This window comes from Mirounga leonina, unplaced genomic scaffold (genome assembly GCF_011800145.1).
Source record: "Mirounga leonina isolate KUSES-001 unplaced genomic scaffold, KU_Mleo_1.0 Mir_180, whole genome shotgun sequence".
In the NCBI taxonomy this organism is placed as follows: domain Eukaryota; kingdom Metazoa; phylum Chordata; class Mammalia; order Carnivora; family Phocidae; genus Mirounga; species Mirounga leonina.
In genome coordinates, this window is record NW_023270469.1 from 33,295,634 (window position 1) to 33,316,644 (window position 21,011).

General features: G+C 55.0%; 1 protein-coding gene across 2 annotated transcripts in view; it reads left to right on the plus strand.

Annotated features, from left to right (window-relative positions):
• The window catches only part of ZNF423 (zinc finger protein 423), a 277,830-nt gene that overhangs the window by 91,750 nt on the left and 165,069 nt on the right, over window positions 1-21,011 (plus strand). Inside the window, exon 1 of one of the 2 annotated variants that reach the window (XM_035025259.1) lies at window positions 17,389-17,624. The exons of the other annotated variant lie outside the window; for it this stretch is intronic. The gene's annotated coding sequence lies outside the window, so the exon portion shown is untranslated. Of the gene's footprint in view, window positions 1-17,388; window positions 17,625-21,011 lie in introns of those variants that run through there. 2 annotated transcript variants of the gene reach the window in all.

Genomic DNA, 21,011 nt, shown 5'->3' on the forward strand with positions numbered 1-21,011 from the left:
CGGGCATGCGGAAGCTGGAGGACCGTCAGCAGGCGGTGCTGGGGAGCACGGTAAGCAAGGGGGTGCACTGTGGAGAGGGGTGGGGACCGACCCCTGCAAGGCCTTGTGGGCCGAGGTAGGGGTGCTGGGGGGGCGAGGAAGACAGGTGAGGGCCACGTGGGGAAGCTGAGATGGTGGTGTAGGTGGTAGAGGTAGAGAACCAAGGGCATATTCGAGAGTTTTCTGGATAGCAAAACTGGCGAGACTTGGGGATGATTAGAAGCTGGGGGCAAGGGAGTGTGGGGTGCTGGGGGGACTCCTGGGGTTCGGGCTTGAGCAGCAGGTGAATGGAGAGTTCTTTCCTGAAGTGGGGAGGCCTGGCCGAGAAGCAGGATTGTGTGTGAAGTCCTTCCGCTGTTCTGGCACCCCGGTGCCAGGCCAGGGGCCTGGAGGCAGAGCTGGTGAGGACAGTGGGGTGTAATCCAAGGAGCCAGAGATCCCACGGCGCCTGAGGCCTGGGACTGCTCCTGCTCTGTCCCCAGCTGAGCCCAGTTCGTGTGCGTCGAAGGGCCTGTTCCAGGAGGCCATACAGCAGTTCAGACATTTTGGGATCAGGTACTGCTTGACCCTTGGAGATTTTGCCCTGGGCGGCCTCCTTCCCCACCCACGGCCGGTGCTGACGCTCAGGTGGAGGCAGGCTGTCCAGTGTTCCTTGCTCCCCTGTAGATCCTCTTGGCTGGCCAGGCTGGGCCTCTGAGGCTGAGGATAGCTGGTAGCTGGTTGATGGTGCCTTTCTGGGCTGATGCGGGAGGAACGTATATTTCCACCTGCTGTCTGAGCTGCACACAAAATCTGCTTTGTCTGGTATGTGACAGGGCCTGCTGCCTTAGGCTCTGCACCTTCATTTAGGACCTACTGCCTTCAGCAGCTCCCTCTTATAGTTGGGTTGGGGTAGGAGTGGGTCCTGCTTAGCCTGGCAGGCGGGGCCTAGAAGTGGATCATGTTGGGAGGGGCTTCTGGGCAGTGGGGTCTTCGGGGAAGGCGGGGCTCCCCGATGGGCTCTGTACTCTTTATGGGCTGAATTTCCGCTGTCAGTTCAAGGCACCTCCCCTAGATTTGCTACTTGGAGGCGAGGAGTCTGATGTCAAGGGACCACTCATATCCTAACCGCACCTCGAGAGGCCTAGCTTCTTTTTTCGTCCTCATCCCCAAAGCAGACTTTCCAAGAGAGGCACAGCCGGGTCTGGGGAGGCTTTGGGAAGCCAATGTACCACTTACATGGGTGATTTTCTTGCTTGCAGCCTGGGGTCTTTTCATCTCTGCCCTATTTCTCTCACCATCCAAACTTTGGGCTAATTAATGGCATGAACTTCCTCATGATAGTTGGTTCTCCCCAGAGCAGTTGGAGAATCTAAATATCCCTGATATATCTGGCCGTGTTATTATAGTTTTATAACCTAAGAATTCAAGAGATGAATTAAAGACAACAGTTAGTTGAATTTGAGGGAAAAAAAATCTTCATTCTCCAAAACCCTATTTTCCTATTTATATCCTTTCTCTTGGTCCTTGTCCTCACACATGTGGGTTTACAGGATTATAACCAGAGGAGATCTGGTATACTCTGCTCTTTTGCCCAGTGAGGTCATGGTCTGACCTGCCTTCAGAGTCCCTGGTCCATAGAGCTGCTCTTAACAACTCGGGCAAATGCTGCCCGAGATATGGCTCAAGTGCCTGGCCTCACTCCTGGCACATGGGGACTTCCCAGGAGGCTTTTCTTTCTCCAAGTTTCCTTCGGACCCTGGGCCTCTTGAGGGCACTGTTCTTAATGTGCCTTGTGGCCGAGAGGAAGGGGCTCTGAATTTGGGGTGGGGAGAACTGAGTCCTGGTGTTGCCACCAGCTGGCTCTGCGTGAACTTGGCCCTTTGTTTCCCGGTCGTCACTTTCCCCATCTAAAGATGAGGGTGGATCTCATCCACCTCTGACATTCCAAGGTTTGGGATCCTAAAGGAAGAATCTACTTATATCAAGTGTGAGTGTTAAGTAACAAGAATATACTTATATTAAGTTCCTCTTTGTAGCCTTTACCCTAGTGGTTATTTTACACATATTTGGTGTATTTCTGATCATGGTCTGTGTCCTGCATGACATGGTCAGGTCCGGGAGGGGCCCCCTCGGCCGCTGCCACCGCTGAGTGCCCCGGGGGGGTGTGTGGCTTGCAGGCGAGCTCAGTAAGTATTGTTGAGGGAAAGGTCAGGAAGCACAGTTAGTGGCAGGGGCCAGGCTCCCCTCTGCTTCAGTGCACAGATCGTAATAGGCGAGGAATACAGAAGGTGGTGGGGGCGATTCCTCAGTCCTCGTGGTACTGCAGCTCTGTGGGCTGGAGAGGGGTCCCTCTTTTTTCTTTCTTTAAAAAAAGATTTATTTATTTATTTGGGAAGGGAGGGGCAGAGGGAGAGCGAGTCTTAAGCAGACTCCGCGCTGAGCGTGAAGCCCCATGCAGGGCTCCACCTCATGACCCTGAGATCACAACCTGAGCTGAAACCAAGTCAGATGCTCAACCCCCTGAGATGCCCAGGCGCCTGAGGGGTCCCTTCTTTATCAGGGTCAGAAGCAGGAGACAAGCTGCCTGGTGCCCCCTCAGCCCTGAGGTCCCTTGCTGACACAGGGGTCTTCAGGTGGGAGGGGGTGCTCTGAGTGGGGTGGGGGCCCTAGGGTGGGAGGTCTCTTAGGCGGCCCCTCTGTCCAAGTCCTGACACCTACTCAGAGCCACCACACAGGGCACAGCTGTAAGAATTGTTGAGTGCTTACAACAGGGAACCACCCTGTTCCAGCACGACGGCAGCCTTTGTGGTGGGTATGGTGATCACCATTCCCATTTTACAGACGAGGAAACTGAGGCTCAGGGAAGTTATAATTTGCCCACGGTCACGCAGCCAGAAAGTGACGGAGATTGCACCTGGCAGCCTGCCTTCAGAGTTCACACTCTCCATGACTGACTTCCACCCCTTCTGTCAGCTCAGCGCCCCCAAAAGCCTGCTCTCCCCGCTCCTCTTCTCTCTCAGGCCCTCCTGCCATGCTCAGCGACATCCCATCTGTCAGAAGTTCTGTTCTTGCCAGATGTGGTGCCCCTCCTGGGACCCCAGGCCAGGACAGTTGCTAGAGGGAGGTGAAGGAAAGACTTCCCAGGTCTCCCCGTGGCTCCAGACCCTGGCTTTGCGTGCATGGCCTGGGAGGGCCTGGCAGCCCTAGGCTCTTCCCTATGGCTGGGCCATTTGGCCCAGCCTCCTCTCCCTGCACGGGTGGGCTGGGATTTGCTTGGTCAGTCCCGTGGGTCACAGCAGGCCCAGCAACCTGACAGGCTCCTCTCTCTTGTGTTTGAGCAAGGGGCCTGAGGAGTGGGGCAGGGCAGGGGGATTGAGAGAAAGAGAGGCAGGATTGGGGAGTGAAGGGAGGGAGCGGGCAAGGAGGTGGACAGATAGCCTGAGGGTGAGGAGAAAAGGAAATGGGATGAAGAGCAAGCCAATGGGGGGGGGGGAGGCTGGTTCTGAAAGGGAAGAGGAGAAGGGAGGGGAGATGGGTTGGGAATCAGCGGAAGGGAAAAGGGAAAGAGGAGCAGGGACGGAGGGGAAGGGGGGAAAGCAGACCAGAGAGGAGGAGATGGAGGGGTGCACAGGGGGCTGTGTCAGGTACAGACAGAATCCCCATGTTGGAAGCTGACCCTGCTCTGGTGGAGGCCCAGGCCTCTGGGAACCAGGAGCAGGCACTTGGAGGAGGTGGCAGAAGCTGTGGGGCTGGGCGAGCCGAGGGCTCCCCTCACTGGCAGACCGGCCCCCGGAGCCATCACTTTGAAGTCCCTGACATTTGTGGCAAAACGATCTGGTCTGAGGTCTCATTAGCCTCTGCTTTGCTGTGTACACCCTGCCACTTAATCTCCCCGTTCAAATTTCAACGCCAAGGTTTGTGAATCTGCCCTGCTTGCTTTATGAAGTCTGTTGCTGACGTGAACTTGAATATTCCTACACATGAGTTTTTTCTCCCCTTTCCCCACCCCCAGAAGTGCTTGATTACCAAAGCTCTGCTGCCCAGCGGGGAGAAAGCCGCCAAAAGAGAACCCAGGTTTCATTTTCCACTTAAACTTGGGAGCGGTTTAGTCTGGAATCCTGGTGGATTTCATGTTCCACAAACTGGCACAGCCACCTGTGCTGCTCAGGACAAAGGAACCCCTTGGTGCCCCGAGCCCACCCTTTGTTTCTTGCCTCCCTTCCTACTGGGACCCCCTACCAAGTTCCCCAGGTCGTTGTTCCAATTCTGGGGTTTGACGGAGCTGAGGAAATGCAGTGGGACATGAATAGTCCTTAGAAAATTCTCCCTCCCTGTCTCTTCCCACCGGCCTTGATCAACACAGGTGCTTGTCTGGCTTAAAGGCTTTTACAGGGGCGCCTGGGTGGCTCAGTCGTTAAGCGTCTGCCTTCAGCTCAGGTCATGATCCCAGGGTCCTGGGATCGAGCCCTGCGTTGGGCTCCCTGCTCAGCGGGAAGCCTGCTTCTCCCTCTCCCACTCCCCCTGCTTGTGTTCCCTCTCTCGCTGTGTCTCTCTCTATGAAATAAGTAAATAAAATCTTAAAAAAAAAAAAAAGGCTTTTACAAGTGGCAGATGGCTCAAGACCTGTTTGCTGATAGCTCCTGACCTATATACTGATGGCTTCTGACCTGTGTACTGATGGCTCCTGACCTGAATACTGCTGGGAAGACTAAGACCCAAAGGGAGAGACCCAATGGGCTCTGAAGCATTTGGGGCTGGTGCTCTTGAGCCAACATTTTACATGTCTCACATCAGATTCACACGATGCTTCTCATTCATTCATTCAATAAATAATTGACATTGGTCTACAAACTGTGTGTCAAGGTGCCGCAGGGTGCCACAGCTAACCCACAGGAGCTCTGTGATATATTTTAAAATTTCAAGGGAAACACAGCAATACTCAGCATCTGCTGGACATGAGGTGAACTGCTAACCCAGGACTGTCCACCATTTCAACATCAGATTGCTGTCTATTCTTTTTGATGATGTCATATCTTTGCAAAGCTGGTCTTTGAGTAGTTACTATGGGTAAAAAGCAAGTGATACATGAAAATCAATATGGGAAAAGAAATGAGGCTGGTGGATCCAATCCAATTCCAATGTTGGAGTTGTGTCCTGTTGCCCAAGGGAGAGATGACTTCAGGCCTGTGGGGTTGATTAAGGGCTTTACTTAGCTACAGTGGCAAGGCCTCAAAGGGATTTCAAGCAGGGCAGTGAAGTGAGTAGTCCTGTGCTCTGCAAAGAGCCCTCACTCAGGCTACTGCTGGTTTAGACTAGACTTAGGGAAACATGTTAGGAGACCACAGTAACGGTCCAAACCAACCAATCAACCAACCAACCAACCAACCAACCAGTCAACCAACCATTCAACCAACCAACCAACCAACCAGTCAACCAACCAACCAGCCAGCCAGCCAGCCAACCAACCAGCCAATCAACCAGTTAGCCAGCCAACCAGCTAGTCAGCCAACCAACCAACCAGCCAGTCAGCCAACCAACCAATTAACCAGCCAGCCAGCCAACCAGTCAACCAACCAGCCAATTGACCAGCCAGCCAACCAACCAATCAGCCAGTCAGCCAACCAACCAACCAGCCACTCAGCCAGCCAACCAGTCAACCAACCAGCCAATCGACCAGCCAGCCAACCAACCAATCAGCCAGTCAGCCAATCAACCAGCCAGCCAGCCAACTAACCAACCACAGTGGCTTGAACTCAGGTGATGGCAGTGAGGGAGGGAAGTCTGGTGGACAGACTTGAGAACTGGCTGATGGCAAGGTGGACTTGATGACTGGCTGAATATGGGAGTGAAAGGGAGGAAAGGTGTCTGGCATGGGGACTTGGTGACATGGATGGGAGAGTGCAGGGCTCACACATAATGGGTGGCCAATAAGTACCTCGTCCTGCTTTATTTTTCTCCTTCACTTCCCGTTACCTGACACCTTATATAATCATTTGATTACTTGGTTACTGTCCAGCCCCCTCACCACACTGTCAATTCCATGAAGACAGGGACTTTGCCTTATTCCGTGCTGTGTCTCTGTCACCCAGACTATGCCTCATACAGAGTTCAGAGGCTCCTAACTTTCTTGGTTCATGACATCTTCGTTGGTGATTTTTTTCTTGGTTACCCCCCCCCCCCCCCCCGCCCAAGCCAAAAGAAATACACAACAGTTAACCTATGTTAATGTAGTCAGGCCAAACCACTGAAGAAGGATGTCCTAACAACTTAGTAACTGTTTGAAAAATAAAACACATAAATTCAAAGAAAAAACGTATTTTCGTTTCATTCTTAAATAGCTACAATTAGTGGAATGTGTTAAAATGCAGATTCTGAGCCAGCAGATGCAGGTGGGGCCTGAAATTCTGAATTTCTCCCAAACTCGCAGGCAATGCCAAGCTGCTGGTGCAAGACTGCCTTTTGAGTGGGTGACAGGGACAGCTCCGAGTGCACTGACTTCACGTCTTTCCAGATATCCCTTCCCACATATGTTGCTGTCTGCAGAGAGCTTTGCCAGCCCCACGGCATGAGGTAGAGGTCAGTTGTCCACACGCTGTGGCTTGAGGTGCCCAGCTCAGCGGCCCCCATCTCCATGAACAGAAATCCTTGCTATGCCTTATCTGGGACTCCGCGTGGCTGAAATCTTGCATGAGCTTTAGCTCCTCGTCGAGAACAAGATTGTTCATGGTTCCTACGAGCAAGATAGTCTTGGTGGACCTGAAGTGTGCTAGAGATGCTTGCTGGGGCAGGATGACTAGCTCATTTATCTTGGCTGTTTTATCACCTAGAGTCACCTGCTTGTGATGGCTATGTATCCAACTTAGGCCGAGGATGCCAGGAGGTTCCCGTGGGCCACCAAACCCTCTGTGCTTCCCTTCTGGGAGCTGGATACCATCAAAGGGATTGCTTTCCATCTCCTGGCTGTGATGCCCAGGGCCCTCTCCTGCCAGCTACTGGTAGTTCAGGATGTCCAGGTCTGGGAGGGTGAGTTTTCTGGTCACATGCACCGGGGCACATCAGTGTATCCCAGTTTATACCTGGCCGAGCTCCACAGTAGGTGGAAGTGGAATGAAGGGTAGGAGGGCAACCAACCTCGTTCCCAACCCAGCTGCTCTTCCTCTTCTCTGGGGAATTCAGTCTGTTCTACTGATTCAGTGAGCATATAACACTGGGCTTGGGGCCAGAGCTGTGCTCTTCCCGTTTGCTGACTGCGTCAATAATCAATTGATTCATTTGTTAATTCATTGATTCCCCCGTGCTGCAAGTGTTTATTTACTAATCGAGGCTGATGTTCTGAGCTGGAGGGCCACGGTTGCTGGAGATGACCTGGAGGAGGGCACACTGTGGTGTGTGTTCATGCACGTGTGAGCATGCGTGCGCACGTGCACATGAGTGTATGTGCCGCACGCCCGACACACGTTTGTGCGGAACGCTCGTGTATGTGTGCACACGCGTGTGCCCGAGTGCAGTGTGTGTGCATCATAGGACTGTCCAAGCAGAGCCTAGTGCCAGTAACAATGGCTTGGGAGCCCTCTCTTGCCAGTATGGATCCCAGGCTGGAGAAGAGAAGCTGCTGTTGGTAGAGCAGATTTTGTAGCTTGGCTTCATGTGCGTGTGAGCACTTGGGTGTGTTTTAATTAACTAGAACATTTGCCTGGAAATGAGCAGCGGCGGCAGCAGGCTCAAAGGCAGCTGGAGGGGGGCGGGGCGGTGGCAGCCTGGGTGGCGGAGGCCATGGCAGCCAGGCTTCTGAGTTTCCCTGTGCTCAGTCCTGGCTGATGGCACCATGGAGTGGTGGGGTGGCAGGCCCAGCCAGGGGGGCCTCCTGGGAGTGGCTGAACTCTCTAGAATTCCCAAGACTGCTCCCCACCTAGTCGAAGGTGGCCAGGGTAATGGTTCCAGCCCATGGGTGGGGGCATGCAACTCCTGACGTGCGTCCAGGCAGGCTTTGGGCCCCTGAGCCAGGCAGGCTTGACTGACCGACCTCTATCCCAGCCTAGCACCTGGCACATCATGGGGCCCCCCTATATGTTTGTTGCATGGATAAATGAACAGATAGAGGAAAGCAAGGCTCAGAGAGGTTAAGGGATACCTCCAGGGTCACCCAGCATGCTAGTTGACCAGCTGGAAGTTTGGATTTTGTCTCTGGTACTCTCTCCACAACCCTGTAATGCTGGCATGAAGAAATGCATTACCTCATTTCAGGGGCAGATGAATACACACACCATAGGGGCTGTGCGTCACCCACTGCTTCCAGTGGTTTTTCCAGTTGTCCACCCACCACTCTGTCCATCTGGGTGGTGGGAAAGATGGTCTTCCCAGGGCTTCTTGGGGTGGGGGGTAGCGAGAGGTGGGGGAAGGGTAGTGATGGCGGGACGGGAAGGGCTGGGGCTGTCCCTTCCCAAGACACCTTGGCCACTGGGAGCTCATAGGTTGGAGTTATTGAAGGAAACCTCTGGAATGCTGGAGTGCCCCTGCCATCCCACCCGGCCTGTTCCAAGGCTCGGCGTGCCGCCCATTGCTACAGTCCACCCCTAGCTCCTCTGGAGGGGCGTGCTTTCTTCTTGTCCCATTTCCCTCAAGGGCTCCTGCCTGGTCATTTTGCTGACATACAGCTCTGTTCCCGTGTCTCTCTCGTCTAGTGGTCCAGGGGGTGGGCGCCGGGGCCGCACTGCCTGGGGGTCAGATGTAGGCTGTGTCCCTTCCGGGTTTTGTAATTCCGGCAGCAGAGTGACGTCACGGCTCAGAGCCCCATTCTCCTTACTGGTAAAGTGGACAACGCACTGTCTACGTATCAGCTGCGATTCGTCATATACACGTGGCCAGGATCAGGGACTCTTGTCGGAGACGGAGGCCGGGCTGCCAGTCACCCAAGAACACTCTGTGTACCGTGCGCGCTCACACTGGAAGTCCCTCGGCGTGCCGAGATGCTTGCAGGAGAGGCCAAGGGAGCATAAACTGGTGGAAGGACAAGCCAAGTTCTGTTCTCATCTCAAACCTCTCCTGGGCACCTGCTCACGGAGGGAAATATCAGGGAATCACTGACAATGCTTAAATAGCTGTATCTCCATCTTTTTGCTGAACGTCTTCTAAATTTTAACCTAAACAGAGGTTAAAAGTGCCCCCAGTAGAACTCCCATTATATCTCCATTTACCTCTTATCTATCAACTGGAATAATTTCCATTCTTGTGTTAGCTGCCTTTTCTTGGCTTTTGCCCTTGCTCTTTCCTCTGCCCTGAACGTTCTCTCCCCTCCCCTTGACCTTTTATTTTTTTACCATAAATGAAGACTTAGCACAAGATGTCTTTGCCTCTTGGTGTCCCTTATAGGCCAGCCAGAACTGAGCATTCCGGGCCTGATGGGGACCTTTTTATGGTCCCACTGTGGTCTGCCTTGGTTTGTGTGTTTTTCTTAGCCTCCTCTAGAGAATAAGGAGGCAGAGTCCTGGGTTTCTCCTTCTTGGCCACACGCAGTGCCCAGAACTTGGTGAGTCCTCACCGGTGCTGATTGGATGACTGGATTTGGGATTTGCAGCCCCGGCAAGAAGCAGAGTGTGCGCCTGTGTGTGTGGATAGGCACGTGCTATGCGCACACACACGTGTGCCCACATTTTGGTCCATCAGCCTGCTGCGCCTGTCTCATTGGGTTTCTGAAGAAAGGCGTCTGCTTTAATTCTTTTTTTTTTTTTTTAAAGATTTTATTTATTTATTTGACAGAGAAAGACACAACGAGAGAGGGAACACAAACGGGGAGTGGGAGAGGGAGAAGCAGACTCCCCGCCGAGCAGGGAGCCCGATGCGGGACTCGATCCCGGGACTCCAGGATCATGACCTGAGCCGAAGGCAGTCGCTTAACCAACTGAGCCACCCAGGCGCCCTGCCTGCTTTAATTCTTAATTAGAAATCAGAGCAGTGACAGAATGGGCCAGGCTTGCAGCTGGAGCTTTTTCTCAATGCTGGAGTTCACCTTAACAAGTGCTCTTGGTCCAGGGTGGCGTCTGCTGGGGCTGGACACCGCCGCTCACACTGGTGGGAGTGTCTCAATGCCTATGAAACGATCATGTAATTGTTGGGTGATGGGGCATCAGGATTTTGCTGATGCCACAGTCTTTCCTGGCAGTTAAAACCTGCTGAGGAATAGACGCCAGAGATGACCCGGGGTACACCTGAGGAGCTATGCATTTCCCCCATCTTTTGGACAAGATGGGGTCCCGGCCTCTGGGAGCCCTGGCCTCTGTCAAGTGAGATTACCTGTGCCTGTTTTCCAAGGCTGGGGATGCATTGAGCACATGTGTTGTGGGTAAAATGATCTGTGCAGACTGTGTCATGTGGGGAGTCATTACCTGGGCATCAAGGCGGAGTGGGGAATCTCACCTGCTGGTGGAGATCCACCCCTGAGCTTCTGGGCTCCCAAAAGGGCCCAGGCAGGTGTGGGGATGCCACCTGGGTCCCCGTGGCCTCCGGGTAGGGCGCCTCCTGGCGGGGGTTGGCCTTAACACCGCGCACGTGGTGGGCTGGGCTGTGGACACTCTGGGGACATACACGGATGCTTGAGTGTTTCTTCAGGAAGCTTTTAAACTGCGCTTCAGGACTTGGGTCTACTACAGGACATCCTGGGGTAGAGCCCACAGTCTCTCAGGCCAGACAGCCATGGGACCCCCACGGACGTGCAATGTGAGCACAGAGAAGTTACTTCTTAACTGCTTTGTGCCTGTTTTCCCTCTTCTGGAAAGCAGGAGAAGCATCCGTACCTCCCCCCTACGGTCACTGGGAAGATGAAAGAGACATAGGTCTGTACACCCGTTATTGACAATTCTGAATGTCAGAAAGTGTGAAACCTGATTTTTTTTTTTTTTTTTTTTTTTGTAGCTCATTTGGCAGCAAAATTTGACCTGGCTGATGTGAAGCTATTTATAGGCTTTATTTAAGTCAAGTTGGTGAATATCTCCCTGTTTTGCTGCTGACATATAAATATGCTTGATAGCTTCTGAGGTGTTCCCAGATACTCAGGAAATGTACTGTGTTACCTTTCTAGAACCTGAAAAAGTCTGAATTCTGGGACACATCTGGCTTTGAGGATTTAGGGTAGGGGTCATGGATGGGCATATGCAAGGCATTTGGGGAGAGTCCCACCATCATGCTCAGGAGACCTTAGGTAGAGCTGTCTTTCAACCCCACCGAACTGCCTTTTCCTTCCTTCCTCAAGCTCTGGGCTGTGCAGGGTGGGGCCCTTCACCTGCTTTTAGGCTGTCCCTGCTGGCCCTGTGCATGCAGGCGCCCCGCCGGTGCCCTTCCTCCCAGGCAGGAGGGGAAACAGCTCCTTTGCTAAGTGCCAACCTCCGTAGCAGGTTGATTTGTGCTTGGGACATGGAGGAAGGGCCCACACCTGGCCCACCCTGGGGTATCGGACTTGGGATCTGATGCGTGTGGTTTGTCTCTGTCTCAGAGACTCAGATTGCTGCCCAGTCTGTCGCTTCCTCCAAGGGCAGGGCCCCCGGTTGTCCTTCTGCCTCTCCAGGGGGCGGTCATGCTTGTGTTGGAGGTTCCGTTTCTCTGGTTCCCACTGGGTGGCTGGGCCCAGCTAGTGAGGCGTGCGCGGCCTTCCTGGTCCTGGGAATCCTGTTGGCTCAGACACCATGTTCTAGAGGGGCTGTGGGGTGGGGACTGCTTCTGCCTGCAGAGGAAGGCAGATAGGAAGATTGGAGGTGAGCCTCCCTTTATTTATATATTTACTGCTGGACTCCCCCACCCCCAGTAAGACATCTCTTTTGAGATGCTTGCCTCCCAGTGTTTCTGGCCTGACTCCCTAAGGGAACAGGACACTCTCATCTGGCCAATGGCTCCATCCTTGTCCTCTAGGGGTAATTCCATTCATGCCACCCCAACTTTTTTATTTTATTTTATTTTTATTTTTTTTAAAGATTTTTATTTATTTATTTGACAGAGAGACACAGCGAGAGAGGGAACACAAGCAGGGGGAGAGGGAGAGGGAGAAGCAGACTCCCCGCTGAGCAGGGAGCCTGATGCGGGACTCGATCCCAGGACCCTGGGATCATGACCTGAGCCGAAGGCAGACACTTAACGACTGAGCCACCCAGGCGCCCCCACCCCAACTTTTTTTTAAAGACTCCTCCCCCTACCCGCAAAAGGAAAAAAGATGCTTTAAGTGTCTTGCCTCAAGCCAGCATTTCAGCTAGCTGTACTTTGCTTTTCTGTTTGGGTTGTAAGACCCCGCAATTAAGAAGACCCCCGCCTCAGATTAATTGTAGCCCAAGTTGGCTCACAAGGAGGCAGCGTGCCATTTCCCTCGGTCTCCCAGCTTTTGAGGCCGAGGGAGCTGGGGCGCTTTGGGCAAAGTGGGTCTCAGACAGAGGCGTGCCCTTGCTGGGGATGGCATGGGGGGCAGAAGGGTGGCAGGACCGGATTTCAGGGCCCGACGCTGTGTCCCTGAGCCTCCCTGCCCTCTTCCTCCCTCTCGGCAGGTGGTCAGACGGGTAGGGCCGGCCCCCGGTGGCCATGAAGTGGGCAGAGTCCCGCCCATTCCTGCCGTTCCTGGGCCACGGCCCCGCGGGGTCTGATGCCTCGCCGGGCCCACTGCCTGTGCTCGACAAGCACAGACATGGTCGGCTTTCTTTTTGAGGAACCGTTTTCTTTTCCGGCTGTGATCTGCGGGCATCTGCGTGGGTCTTGCAGGTTGTGTGAGGGTCGGAGGCTGGGCAAACACTGATGCCAGCCGGTCGACGACACCTACTATGCGCCGGGTGCCGTGCGGGGGGCCGCAGCTCTGCGTGCTGCTGAGAGTGGCTGGGGCAGCCACCGCCTGCATTCTGGGGCTCCCACCCAGAAGCTCCAGGGTGAGCCCCTTCTCTTCTTGTGGCCACTGCCTGGATTTAGGCGAGAGGGCAGGTCGCGCTTGCCCTTGGTGCCTCTCCCCTTCCTACCCCCGTTGTCCCCAGAGCCTGCCTGTGACCGTGGCACTTTGCGTTTACAGAGCATTTCCCAGTCCTGTTCTCCTCTGACCCTCATTGCAGCCCTGCAAGGTATTCAGAGCCCAGCGAGTGGAAACTGAGGCTCAGAGCAGGAGGGAGCTGGCTAGGGCCACAAGGCCTAGGAGCAGGGAAGCAGGACCAGCCTGTGGGGTGACATGGTGACTTGGCCAGCGTGGGGGTGGCAATGCCAACAACTATTTTTCTCCCTTGTGGTTCTTTTCTGAGTCCTTCTAGTCGGAGTGAAGTTTGGGGCTGAGAGGCTTCCAGGTCCAGCTCCTGCCTCCTGGGCCCAGACACAGGAAGGAGCGGTCTGTACCCTCCTGGGTGTCCCAGGCCAGGCCACATGCTCTGAGCTGTCTGCTGGGCTTGGTTCAGGGACAGCTGAGGGGAGCATGAGCCGGCGGGGAGTCTGTTAGGGCAACCATCCTGAGTCTGAAAGAAGGAGATATTCTGCCCGTTGGGTATGATGGCCTAGGCCTCTAGGGAAGCCCGTGTGCGAGAGAGGGTAGATTTGACACCATTCTTTACTCTTCCTGCCTCATTCCCTGTGCTTACTGAGGGCTACCGTGTGGGGGGGGGCTGGGGCTGGCACTGAGCTAAACCCTTCCCAGACATCATTCCCTTCAATCCTCAAGTCTGGGAGGGAGGTATCCATTGTTAACTGTCTTCATGTTACAGGTGAGGTTTGTGGTTCAGAGAGGGGAGGTTACTTTCCCTAGGTCACACAGCATGTATGTAGCAGATTCAAGACTCAACCCAAGTCCGTGCACTTAACCTCCACTGCCTACGCTTCTTTCCTCCTGGGTGGCCTGGTGCTTGTTGGGGGCAGGGCTGGGGGCGCCTGAAGGATGTGGGTTCTGCAGGCGCTGGTGAGTTAGCAAGGGAGCTGTTTCCCTGGGCACCCCCTGCCCATATCGAGGCTACGTCAGGCCACCTGACTATGTCTTGACCGCCTGCCAACCTGGGAGGCCTCCAGAATTACACACTCAGCTCCCATTGAGAGCTGGCCCGGAGGTTGTGGCCATTTGAACCATCTGCCTCTACCACTTGTGGGCCTCAGTTTCCAAGTCTGTGAAATGGGACAGAGTCCTTGCCTCCCGCCTCCCTAGCATTGGGGTGTGGGGTATTGGGGCCTTTGAGAGCTAGCGTGTCCTGGGTCTGGGTGGGGTGGTCTGTCTGTGGCTTTTGTACTCCTGGGAGTCAAAGGCAGCCGCAGGTCCCCTGTGCACTGGAAGTACTCCGTATGTGGAATTTTGTCCTGTTCCACGCCCCGCCCCCTGCCCCGCCATGCCCCTCTCCCCTCCTCCCAGGGGTCCTTGCAGAGGAAAGCTTGCAGTCTTCAGAGCAGTCTTCTGAGCCTCCGTTTCCACATCTGGGGCTTGCGGATAACCATTGCACTTGCCCAGGGTGTTGCTGTGAAAATCAGAGTGGGCATTCGGAAAATGTCGTCAGATGGGCTCAGTCCCATCATCCTGGTCGGTTGCTCCTTATACCCGGTTTAATTTTCTTCATTTAATTTTTCTTGTTCCTCATCTTCATGCTAGGGATTCGGCTTGGGTAAGAAATTGAAAGCTACACAACGATGAGCTGTCATCTGGTTGTGTCCCCGACCCTTGTGCGAGCATCCTCTCGGGCCTCGGTGCCCACACGGTCAGATGGAAAGAGCACAAACTTCCATGCAGTGTGTTCTGCTCTGGGCAGTGCAGTCGCCGTCTCGAATGTCATCAGCACGACCGTTCTGTGATTCTGCTATTGTTTCCCATTTCACAGAGAGGGAGGTGAAGGCTCAGCGCCAGGGAGCGGCAGAGCCAGGATTAGAACCCAGCCTGGCTCATTTCCCTGTGGGACCGAGCACCTAGGGTAGCTCCGGGCTTAGACACGCGGCAGGTGGGCTGGCAGGTGGGCTGGCCGGGAGGCCGCGGGAAGGGAAGGGGAGGTCAGCGTATGGCAGTGGAGCCCGGGAGTGGCCCTGGCTCGTGCTCACCCTGGCATCGCGCACCCCCCCGCCTTTTTTTCCCCTTGCCCCCCCCCGAGCTCCCCTTCCTTGGCCTTTTGCTCCCCCCTCCTCAGTTGCCCTAATGACTTAGCCCAGGTGGCAAGTTGCGTGGAGAAAGTACTCCAGGGAAATAAGAGTCCTTGCTACCAGCCTGGGCCTCAGGTGTGTGCACGGCGGCCCTCCCTGGGGGTCTGGTGAGCTGCGCCTCCCCCACCCCCAGCTGTTAGGCAGGAACTGGAGAGCTGTGTGTTTTGTGTAGCCGTGTGTGGTGTGTATGACCGCGCGACAGACGACGGTAGAGGACTGTGTGTGTGTGTAATTCCGTGCATGTGCGTGTGCGTGCGGGCGTCTCCGTGTTTATGTGTGTGCCGGAGGCGGGTGGTGCCCGGCGAGGGGGACGTGGGGACGGTGTGGGGCTGGGGGCAGGGGCCGCAGCTGTGGATGGTGGGCACTAGCCTTACCTTCTTTGCTGGTTGAAACTATCTTTGTAGAACAGAGTTAAACACATGTTTAGATAATTAGAACAAAAGCCAAAAGAACAATTCCATTCAAAGGGATGAAGCTGGGAGGTGGGGGCCCACCAGGATGTGGGGGGTCGAGTTCTGGCTCCCCAGCTCTCTGCGGCCTTCACTGCGTTTTGATCGCGCTATTTAGAAAATCCCTTTGTTGTAGGATAAACTGACATTGGCTGGCGAGTTTCTGCTGTGAAGTTCGCTGTGTTCCGGGGCCCACTCGGGACAGCCAGGCCATGAGGAGCTGATTAAATGAGCTAATTTTCATTTGTTCAGCGGTTACAGATGCGGAGGCCTTTCCATGCCCTTTTCCTGAGGTTTTATTTATTTATTATTATTATTTTTTTCTGGAAAGAGAAAGACCTTCAGGACTCCCTTTTCTCTTCCCACCCCCCCACCCCCCCTTTAAGAATAAACATATGAAAACCTTTCTAACAAGACCTTGGACTGGGAAAGCCAGGCTCCAGTATGGGCGTAGTGGCTAGAGGTGCCATTGGGGGGCTCCCCGAGTCTGTGAGCTGGGGCGGGGCTGCTGGGCCTGGGCTGCCCACTGCTGCTGAGAGCGAGGAGGAACCGGCTGAGGGGTGGAGAGGTTTGTTGGAAGCGGCCACAGATCTCGGGCCTTTGCATGTGCTGAGCTGCTGCTTGGGTCCTCTCTTTGCATTCCTGCTTCATTCCCTTGGCTGATTCTTGAGGTTGTTCCTTCTAGAAAACCCCATTCCCCCCACTGGCCCATGGGCTTCTCCAGTCACAGCAAGGATCACAGACGCAGGACCCCTGCCTCCCACACATGAGGCCTCTGTAGGGCAAGAGCAAGGCCTGCCTATCCCTCTCGTGCCCCCAGCTCTAGAGTGCCTGGTGAGTCAGAAGCTTGGCATCGACTCTGTCGCATGACCTAATGAGCGAATGAATGAAGGAGTGAATGAGTGCATGAGTGAACGGGTGGATGACGTCTGCACTCACTGAGCTCTACTAGAGCCCAGGCTCCGGATGTCAGGACCCAGATCTCCAGGTGTCATGGGTCCCTGGGCCACCTCCTCACCCCCGCGTCTGTCTTCCTCACTGATGTGCGGCGAGGATTCCGTGTTGAGGGCTGGATCCCCAAAATGAACATCGCGGCAGCTGGGAGCTCATGCCCGCCTGGCCCAGCGTGAGCCTGAGCCCCAGGCCCGGGATGCAGCTCAGGCCCGGCGCCGCTGGAAATCTGACTGAAGGCCCGGTGGAGGGAAGCAGGGGGGGAAATTGCTCCGTGGGCTGGCTTTTTACAGCACTTACAGGCAAGCGGGCCTTGGGGGATAATGTGCCAACAATGAAGGGTGCTCAGAGCACAGAACAGGAGGGACTGTGTGTCTGCCTCCAGTTTCCACCCCTCGATCTTGCTGAAGCTGCCTGGCCCCCTCCCTGCTCTTTCCTTTTTAACACCACCTTTTGCTGGGTTGGGGCACCTTTTAGAAGCAGCGGGGTTTCCCCTGGAGCCGTGCAGTGGCTGTGGTCCGGCCAGTTTCCGAGGCCTGGTTTCCATTTGCTGAGAGCTCCTTCCCGCAGACGGCACCCCACCCACCCCGCCCAGGGGCCTCTGAGGGGCTGTCCCCCACCCTGTCCTGGCAGCCCCGGAGCGTCTCTCTGTGCTCCTTCTTTAACCCTGACCTCGGGGACAGGCAGGGGAGCAGTGCCGTCCCAGGCCCCCCTCTCCGCAAGCATCCCAGAGCTGGGGGGTGGGGGGAGTCAGAGCTTCCCGGGCGCCCCTGGGGCCTGGGGCCCTCAACGGGGTCAACATCTGGCTGAGTGGCCGAGCCTTTGGCCTCCTCTGCCTCCTCCTCCCCACCCTCCCCGAGGCCCTTCCTCTCCCCACTTGCTGGATGCTCTGCCAAGCGCCGCGGCGGGAGCAGCGCACTCTCAACCCATCCTCTCCCGGCTGAGGCCGAGGGTGGGGATGCGTCCTGGGGCTGAGGTCACCGGTGGGGCAGTGGGAAGTGCCTCTCCAGCCTCGACCGCCCCACCGCTGGGTGCCGGGAACAAGGGCATCGACCGACTTGTCCTGGGGTGCCCTGGTGAGCAGGGGGAGAGGTAAGCGGAGGGGCGGGGTTGGAGGGGAAGAATGAATAAAACAGGCCAGTTGGTGTCTGCGCTGACCGCCAAGAGTCCCATTAGAGGCTCCAGCTCGTTGGGAAGCAGAATGTTCGCTCAGAGTGGAATCTAACCCAGGAGGAAGGAAACTGTTTTCCTGGAGTTGGGAGAGGAGAAGTGAGGACCTAGGAGGCATTTGGTGGTGGTGGTGGTGGTGGGGGGTCAGATCCATGTGGGGGCGGGGGGCTCCTTGGGGAGTACCCTGACTTCTGGGTCTGGTGCTGCTCTTCTCTCAGTGCCCCCTCCCCCCAGATCGGGGGCCTCGTGGCCTGTCTCCTGTGAAGAGGCCTGGCTTATAGCTCTCATGATGGTCTGTGTGCCCCTTGGGCTGGTGTGACCCTGAGCGTCTGCTGGCCCCCAGGCGCCTTGGTCCCCCCCTCCGACCCTCACGTCTCCCCCCTCTTCTCTTACACCGTAGTTTCTGGCCGGGAGCAGGGAGGCTGCCGGAGTGCTGGCTTCTGGGCCCAACCTTGCCACCCACAAAGCCAGCGTGGCCCCGAGCCATCACCTCCCAGGCTCGGGTCTCCTCTCCAACACGGGGATGACATGCCAAGAGCGCAGGGAAACAGGCCTCTGGACTGTGGATCACCAGACCATGACTCCTGATGGATTCGGGGGGCCCCGTGGGGTGGGGGGGACTCGGTGGTAAGTGGGTGTGTGTCGAGGCCAGCCGCTTGTTCTCCTCGGGAAGGAGCTGGTGAGTTTCTTTCTGTTTATGTCGTAACCAGGCTACCGAGGTGGCAAACGGGTTCTGCAGTTACACAGCGTTTCAGAAGCAAATTGATAGGATAACATGTTATTATTGGCTACTGGGTTAATAGCTATTTTGGCAGCAGTACCAATCCTGCGTGGTGTTGCTGGCATGGGTGTGAGAATGGCGCCGTGGGCTAGAGGGGAATGGTGGGTGCGTTTTGCACCGGGCGGCAGACTGGGGGGGACCCCGGGGGCAGTGCCTTCTTGGAGGATGCTCAGCCCCGATTAGCTGTTGCCGAAACCAGGATCAGAGAGGTTGAGAGACCCGCGTCAGGTCGCACAGTGAGTCGATGTGGGGTTGGACGTGAGGTCCCCGTGGGGATGAATAGCTTGGCCAGTGATCTCTGAGGGCAGGACAAGTGCCCTCAATCTGAGCATCATGTTGGCATCTCGGAAAATAGAGACTTGGAATGTACCCAAGTTAGCCTGCTCGAGCTTCAGGGCATTTTGCTCCTGCTCATCCCCCAGCCTGGAAGGCTCTTCCTCCAGATTCCCCCTTGGCTTGCTTCCTTGCTTGCTTCAGCTCTCTGCTCAGGTATCACCTTGTCACCTGTCCAGAGCGACACCTCAGCCATCCCGTTCCACGATTCTTCATAGCGCTGCCTGACTTCTTATAGATGATTTATGGCTTCAGGACCAGCTCCTCTCATTACCCTGTAGGCTCTCTGAGGGCAAGGACTTTGCTTTGCTTACGACCCTGTCCCAGAGCCTGGAACTGGGCTGGTAGAATGGGCATTTGGTAATACTTGTTGCAGGAATAAGCAAATGTAAATTGCAATGTCATTTAAAACAATGGCTTCCATGTAACAGATGACTATCTTTCTCTCCTCTTGGAGGACAGTGGGTGTTGGGGGATCCTGTTATTCCTGTCCCCAAGAGGTGGTCAGCATCTCCTCCCTTAGGATTCATGTTGACAATTTTTTCTTGCTAAAGAAGTGTAGGAGGGAATGAGCTCCCCACTACCAGAAGGGACCCTACCTTTCTTGCAGAGGGGATTTCGGTCCCGGGTGCAGAGGTGGATCGTGTCCCCTTGAAGGCTTTTCTATATATGGGCTTTTTGATGGGCTCAGTGGTAAGGTGGGGTGGGGGGTGGTTGGCTCTATCACATGACATTAGTAGCTTTTGTTCCAGACCTGGGGAATGGTGGTGTGAGGACATGGGAAATTAAGGATACTCATGGGAAGGGCAGACTGGGAGTGGGACTGGTGAGCCCTGCACTGAACCAGGGGTTTTCCTAGTGACCTTTGCTCTTGATGCCCCAGGTCTGGAAGTGACACCCAGTGATATGTTCATTGACTATTTCCCGTGTACCTGGTGCTGGGCCAAAGTGCTGAATCTGGAGTATCCAACCTAATCCTCACCACAGCCAGAGGAGGCTGAGAGAAGTTCAGGACCATGTCTGAGGTCATACAGCTGGTCAGTGGTGGGGCTGAGATGTGAACCCAGGCTCTCTTGGTTCTAGAGCATTCCTGGACGTGGTCCTGATGCTCCTAGAATGTAAGCTCCGTGGAGTGGGGCTTTGCTGGGTGTGTTTGCTGTCCCAGCTTGTGGAGAGAGCCCGGCACAGAGTAGATGCTCAGGAAATATTTGGATTGAATGAATGAATGAATGAATGCAAGGAGTTTCCTAAGATGAATGGGGCGCAGTCACTTACAACTGTTGGCCCCTTTGGGCAGGAGCAAAGGAGAAATCCAGGGCAATGGTGGCCGGGAAGGGGTGACACCCACATGGGCTTGGCTGGTCTGACTTTCTCCCAGAAGAATTTACGAGGGCGCCTGCTTGGCTGTGAGTTCCTAGTGGGAGGACACACTTGTTTGTGGGTGCTGGGTGGTTAGTGGGAAGGTCTTGGAGTTCCCTCATAGGGAAGACATGCATGCACATTCATGCACGTGTGGGTATGTGTGTGGATTCCTGCGTGCACACATACCCCCTCACACCCAGCCTCAGCCTCCAATGTGTTGTGTGGAAAGAGGCAACCATTGGAAGGGTTTTATCGGACAAAAAACCCCCCCTCCCAATCACATTGCTGAGTCTGTACCTTCAAGAACATGGAATCTCAGCCTTATTAAATCTAGCCATTTGTTCTGCTCTGGTCTGGTCTATTTAAGAAGGCCCCCCACCCCAATTCTTCCCTTCCCTCTACTCTTGGGGTCTCCTTTGTTTTAATGCCCTTCCTCCAGAGATTCAGGCTGAGGCAGCGTAGCTGAGCTCTGCCTCCATCCCTGCACCACCCCAGTCCTCCCCATACCTTGCTCTCTCCCCAGTTCCAAGAGGTTCTTTCAAATTAAAGAATGACCGATGCGTGCTGCACTGAAGACTGGACTAATTGCATTCTACCACCGTGTGCAGGACCCCTGGGGACCTCGGTAACACTGGACAGGCTCTGCAGGGGCAGCCCCTCCGGGCCAAGTGGTCAGGCTAGTGGCTTCCAGCTGGAACCTTTACCCCACCAACCCCTGGCTTCCACCTGACAGGAGCCTCCTGGTGTGATCCTTGGTACCTTCTAATTCTTCTTCTTTTTTAAGATTTTATTTATTTATTTATTTATTTATTTATTTATTTATTTATTTATTT